Source organism: Ursus maritimus, unplaced genomic scaffold (genome assembly GCF_017311325.1).
Source record: "Ursus maritimus isolate PB19 unplaced genomic scaffold, ASM1731132v1 scaffold_8, whole genome shotgun sequence".
NCBI classification, from domain to species: Eukaryota; Metazoa; Chordata; class Mammalia; order Carnivora; family Ursidae; genus Ursus; species Ursus maritimus.
In genome coordinates, this window is record NW_024426996.1 from 22,440,811 (window position 1) to 22,447,901 (window position 7,091).

Sequence of the window (7,091 nt, forward strand, 5' to 3'; positions counted from 1 at the left end):
CCACCAGCTTTGGTTTTCTTTTTCAGCATTCCTCTGGCTATTCAGGGTCTTTTCTTCTTCCATACAAATTTTAGGATTATTTGTTCCACGTCTGTGGAAAAAAGTTGATGGTATTTTGATTAGGATTGCATTGGATGTGTAGATTGCTGAGTAGCATAGACATTTTCATAGTATTTATTCTTCCAGTCCATGAGCATGGAATGTTCCATTTTTTTGTGTCTTTGTCAATTTCTTTCATAAGTGTTCTGTAGTTTCTAGAGTACAGATCCTCTGCCTCTTTGGTTTATTCCTAGTTATCTTATGGTTTTTGGAACAGTTGTTAATGAGATCAACTCCTTAATTTCTCTTCTCATTGTTAGCATATAGAAATGCAATTGAATTCTTTGCAGTTTTTATACCCTGCCATATTGTTAAATTCCTGTGAGTTCTAGCAATTTTGGGGTGGTGTCTTTTGGGTTTTCTGCATAAAGTATCATGACATCTGTGAAGACAGAGTTTGACTTCTTTGCAGATTCAAAGGTCTTATTTTTGTCAACTGCTGAGGCTAGAACTTCTAGTATGATGAACAGTGGTGAGAGTGAGCATCCTTGCCATGTTCCTGACCTTAGGGGGAAAACGGTTTCTCCCCATTGAGAATGATATTCACTGTGGGCTTTTCAGATATGGCTTTTAGGATATTGAGGTATGTTCCCTCTATGCCTACAGTGAAGAGTTTAAAATCAAGAAAGATGCTGTACTTTGTCAAATCTTTCTGAATTCAGGGGATCACATGGTTCTTGTCCTTTTATCAATGTGATAGATCATGTTGATTGATTTGCAAATGTTGAACCACCCTTGCAGCCCAGGAATAAATCCCACTTGGTTATGGTGAATAATCCTTCTAATGTGCTGTTGGATCCTATTTGCTAGTATCTTGGTGAGAATTTTTGCATCCATGTTTGTCAGGGATATTTGTCTAAATTTTTGGCGGGGTCTTTGGTTTGGGGATTGAGGTAGTGCTGGCCTCAAAGTTTGGAAGTTTTCCTTTTTTTAAAAAAATTTTTTATGTTATGTCACCATACAGTACATCAAAAACTAATGATGTAGTACTCCATGATTGTTTGCGTATAACACCCAGTGTTCCATGCAATACATGCCCTCCTTAATACCCCTCCCCTCTTTTATGGTATCACATTTCTTGAAGTCTCCCCTCGTGATCAATTAGTTTTTTCCTTTTCCTCAGCTTCCTTACTTTCCACCATTTTGTCTTCTAGGTCACTCTTTCCTGCCTCATTTACCCTACCCATTAGAGCATCCATTTTAGACTGCATCTCAAAGCATTTTTAATTTTAACCTAATTATGTTTTAGTGCTTTTGTTTCTACGCTAAGGGATTCTCGTGTCTTTTGTTCAAGCCCACCTAGTATCTTTATCATTTCTGAATCTACATCTCCATTATACGTCTATCCATACCAAGTCTAGGGCAGAGAGTATTAGCTGTTTTTTGTTGTGAATTTTCCCTAGTCTTTGTCCAGAGAATAGATGAGAGAACAAAAAAGTATCAACCATGACCCCAGTGAAGTACACACTGGACAAAACCAAAGAGATCAAAAACCAGGAAAAGGTGAAAAATATATATAATCTCCAAGGTAGACAGAACAGGGTGATACACTTGGTCCTGGGTGTATTTTGGTTAGACCCCTGATCCCAGAATTATGAAAAACATACAAAAACAAGATTGAATACAGTGAAAGGAAGCCAAAAATGAATATAAAGTGTAAGTAAAAATGAAAATTAACACTTAAACTAGTTGAAAGGAAAACAAAATTTTAAAGTGAAAGCCTATACACTCATGAGAAAAAGAACCCTCAAATTCTATATGCTATTTCCCCTAGCACAGTTTTTCAGTTCTGTGATCCACACACTTGGGTTTCACCTGATGTTCCTGCGGGTCTTCTGAGGGAGGTGCCTGTTGCACTGATTCTCAGTCGTCTCTGCCAGGGCAGAGTTGCACCGCCTCTTACCACGGGGCCAGGCTCAGTGTAAACTGCTTTGGATTGCTCTATGTGGCTTTTATTTCCTGAAGGCTTTTCATGATGCTTTAAAGGAGCACTGCAGGCTGTGTTGTGCACACATGCCACTCCTCCTGTGGGAAGAAGTCGTCACTGCAGTTATATGGCTTGCTCGGCCCCTGGAGAGGTCACCTGATAATGCCATGGTTCATGGTTTATGGCAAACCGAGCTGAGAACCCATTCCAGGCCACACTAATTACAGCCGGCTTCCCCGTACCAATGCTTGGGAACTCTGCCAACACTCAAGCACCCCTGTTCTGTGATCCCAGGGATGCTGAGACCACACTGTCTCACCTAGGATTCTGCCCCACTTCTCCACCTGAGCACCTTTCAGGCAGGGATGCCCCTCCCCAGAACAGACTTCCCAAAGTTTTGATTTTGCACTCCACTGCTGTATCATTTTCCAGTAGCTGCCTGATGCACCCTCTCTTCCCCCCACCCCTGCGATCTATCTTGATATATCCCCAGATTCACTTCTCTGCACCTCCTACATTGAAAAAGTAGTCCCTTTTCCATTTGTAGAATTACAGCAATTCTTTTCTTAGATCTCCGGTTGAATTCACAGGTGTTCAGAATGATTGATAGCTGCATTCAAGGAACCAGGTGAAAGGAGGGTCACCTACCCCTCTTCCCTCCACTACAGCAGTTATCTTTGGACAGTTACCGCTTGTCCTTTAGTTTCTCACCCCTAATGTAAACATCCCTCAGTTCTCTGAAGGCTTCAGAAACCACACCAGTGGTTGTACAGACAAAAAAAAAAAACCCACAAACAACACACCCACCCTGGGCTTTTCCAAGCTTCTCCTTCAGCTCAAAACTTGGCCTTGCTTCCACCAGGACATCCCACTGGGGAAGTGAGACCACATTTTGTGGTCAGCACATTTTGTGGGCCTTCCTGATACTGCAATGAAGCTTCATTCTCTTCACTCCATTAGGTTCTTCAAAAGCCACTTCTATCACCCAGTTGAGTAGGATTGTGCCTGGATTAGACACCAAATTTTAAACGAGGGCACTATGGATTTTATTGTAATGAGAAGTTAAGGCCAAAGGAGAAGGCTACAACACTTTTCAACGTTACTTCAAAGAATAACGGCCAGACTTCAAAGTTGGTTCTGATTCCCAGCATGCTTTCCCTCACGCTTTACCGTGGAGAGTGTGTTGCAACTGATTAAGCACCTTGAGCCATAGGCATAGGTGTTTGTGTTCCTGAAGCTATGCTGTAGTTTCCTAGAGGGCAAGGCCTCCCTTCCAGAGTGTGCTCAGCACAGGGGTATTCAATCTCCTTACCTACAGACCAATCTCACTCATAATCTTCAGAGAAGAGTTTTTGTCTTCCAGCCAGTCACTTGTTGCAGTCACTAGTCTTGTGATCATGGCTCTGGTCTGGGAGGTGGGGGAGGGGAAAACTGACCTGGATAACCACTGGCCACCACAGTTCACACCCACAGGCTTCTGCAGGATTAGCTCCCTGAAGAGAAAAATGCCAGTCTTTAAACAGAATCAGGTCTGGGAAAGGGCTGTTATGTAAGCAGATTGCTTTATGCATCCAAGTAATCAGAACCATAGGGAAGGCTGAAGCTTCGAGACTTTTCTCCATCTCCATTTCATTTAAGACCTCAAACTTAACACTGAAACACATCACAGAAGCCTAAAAGACCCACAGTGAGGTCATTTCTACTCAAATTTGCCAGAGGAAGAAAGGAAATTAGGCCTAGACATGGAGTTTCCCTAAAGGGACCCTGAGAATTTGGAGAAGTTACTGCTGTAATCACAGCTTCAAGCTTGACGTGTCTTCCTTAAAAGGGACTGTTTTTTAAAAAAAAAAAAATTTTAAAAGACAAACTAGTGGGTGAGTTTAACAAGCCTAAGTATCACATTTAAACATTTTCAACTATTTCCCCCAGTAAACTTGGATGTTCTCTGGGCCCGTTGGGACAGTAAGCTGGTGAAAGTACACATTGTCCCCTGCAGCTCCTAGAGCAGACTTCTGCTACGCATCAAGATAAAGTTCAAAGCCCACTGGCTTGAATTAGGACAATATTGCCTCACCTACATGTAGATTTATGGTGGGAGAGGGTCTTGATATTCAGAGTGCTACCTTTAATAAAACACTGAGAAACACACAGCTTCTCCTAGAGGCAGAGTTTTAGTTCACCTTGTTACAATTTATCATTGAATTCTCTCACCTTTGAGAGTTTTCCTACTCTTGCTTGTACTTATCTCAGTGGCTGACTACAGTTGAGGTAATGATACTGGTTTTTGATTAAGGACAATTTAAGATTTGGTGCTAAGAAATAAGATACAGCAAACAACCAGTTCCCTAGGAAAGGAGCACTGAACTCTGGTGCTGAGCAGTTCTAAGTAAACACTGGATACTAAGCAGGAGCCCAAGAAGTGAGTTGAACCCAAAATGGTCTTGACACAACTGAAGCATTTCTATTAACGCCACCCTGAAACTAGTCAGTTTGAGTTACAAAGAGCTAAATCCCTGACAAGTTTTAAGAGAAAACCTAAGAGGTTTGGGCTGAACTGAGCTCAGTGGGCCTGAAAGCAGGGAGACTGCACATCAGACCAGAGCTCAGAGGCATCCACACAGATGAAATGCTCTAAAGCCTGGCCAAATTCCCACTGGCGGAGGAGAATCCTGCACTATTCCAGGTCTTATTCTAAAAGAAGTTGGACATTTAAAAAGCTTGATATTCGATCTCTTCTCCTCCATCTCCAATTACAGTCTTAGCTACAAGCTGGTTTCCTAACCCTTCATCATACCCTGGTGTGCTAGAGTCATGTGGCTCCAGAAGCCTCTGCAGTAACAGCAACAGAGACGCCAGTTTCATGGGACTCACCTGCAGTTGAGTCCTTCAATTAGGCCACCAGTAGGGGGTCAATGGTTTTGCCCAGCGTTTCTAAGGTGCAAAAAAGCCAACTTTTCCGTGTCTCCAGTTTTCCATTGAGGGGTCAGTATTTTCTCAATCTGTGTATATGGTTTGCTTTTCATTTCCTTTGGCTTCTATAGTTAATGAGGTTTACAGAAGTGGAAGGGGGGCTAATAGACAAAATATACCATGCACTTTATCTTAGACTTCACTTACGTTTAAGTGTATTCTTGGTTGACCGTTAAGTCACTAATATTGGTATACTGGCTTCTGGAATTATTAGCAGAGAAATTTCGTTATCAGTAAAGAGACAGTTACAGGTGAGAACTCTACAGGATAAGTAATGAGAAAATTGGTTTTCAGTGTTGGGCAGCCATGAAGCTACGCCACTCACTGCTGTCCTGGGCTTCTTCATCTTGTTGGAGTCCCCTCCCCACACCCCACTCTGGCTCCACACCCCAGTTCTAAATGTAACCATTAACTAGCAGTGTCCTTTGGAAAGGCTGGGACTCAAGATCCCAGATCTCATCTGTTAAGCGATTCTACATCAAGCAAGTTGCTCAACGCAGAATTACACATTTGAGCACAAGATCTACAAGGCTCTTAAGCCCTCTCTTAAGCCCTACTTCCTTCATAAACACGGTATTACCAAAATTAACTCCCCACTCATGGAGAGGAGGGTAGACGAAGTTGTGTATCCTTATGCTTCTGCCCCATTTTTCCAGGTTTTTCTTAGGGCAGGTAGACCTAGGGGTTTAGATAGATTTTTACAAAAAACAGTTTTACATGGCTGAACACAAACTGCAACACAATTTGCTATGTAGCACTCGGGAAATCATGAAGATAATATATCCACCACATAGGATACTCTTGATCAGTCTGTTACGAAGACGCCACATTATTCCTTCTCTAGGACACTTCCTCAATAAGCTCAAGGAAGCCTCACAATTCTCCTAGTGCTCTAGGTAGCTGTCTTAACAGAGCCTTTCCTCATTATCCCCACTGTAAAGAGTTCTATCCATTCACTCATCAGAAAAGTGCGCTCAGGTAAGCAGTTCTCACGAAAAGCCCAAGGTTATACATTTCCCCCTCAACTCCACATTCAAGTAGGGGAGTTTCAGCCCACAGGTTTTTCTATACTTTTCAGGTCAGGCAACTGCTTTCTAGGGGACTGTATTTAATAAACCTTAACTCTCTGGTAAGAAGACTCAAGCTACAGGATGCTTGGAGTTTTTAGTCCTTCACTACATATCACTAAAGACACTGCCTTTTCTCAGAGGAATGTAATTCAGTAGTACTCTTCCTTTTCTGCCCATATTTTTCAGCTAAGCCGATCCAACTTTTAGTCTCAAACAGGGGAGAAGTAGTTTTCCCTCAATTTCTGCCATTACTTTAGACAGGAGTTTCCCATGGAGACTTTACAACTCCGGATGAAGGCTAGAAAAAAAGCATTTAGAAGATTTGTAAGGAAAGCAAGATTAGTGAATTTTCCTCAAGCATAAGAGCTACGTACTGTTAAGAGTTTATACAGCTGCACTAACGTAACTGGAAGTGATTTTGCTGAAGTAACTTCTAAGCTAGAGGTCAAAGAGAAGCCAACTAAAAGCAGGTGACTGCTCCAGTAAGATTTGAGCATGAGAAAACTCAAAATTGAAGTTTCAGTTGTCAAGTTTCTCCAAGAACTCCCCTTAGGAACCCTAGTAGTTAGAAAAGTTTCTCCTCCATCTGTATTTCAAGGAAGATATGCCTGATAAAGTGACTTCAGGAAGTAACCATAACCTCCTATATTTTCTGTTTGCAAACGGCTGGCTTCATATTGTTTGCTTAGATTCCCTTTTCTTCTTCATTCACCTTTCATTTCTAAGTAAGCTACCCAAAATTTCCCTTGAGATCTAGGAGAAGTTTGGGGCTTTCCACTCACCCCCTCCTAACCAGCGGAGAACTTTTCAGCTACCAGCACGCGTGTAAAACTTTAGACTACATTCACTCACTAACAACCGGCAACAGCAAAGCCAGAAACAACCTCGCTGTGCCTTCCCCTTTTTTATACTCAAAGCCCCGCCTTCATCTTGGGTGAAGACCAATGAGAACACGTAGGAGCTACTGCCACTCTGCAATTGGCCCAGGATTTCAGGCCGGTGGGCGGGGGGGGGGGGGGGGGGGG

The 7,091-nt window shown here is 42.4% G+C and overlaps 1 pseudogene; it reads left to right on the forward strand.

The window, feature by feature from the left end:
- The first annotated feature begins 3,423 nt into the window (after window positions 1-3,423).
- LOC121101532 overlaps window positions 3,424-7,091 on the forward strand; it is a 4,647-nt pseudogene continuing 979 nt past the window's right edge.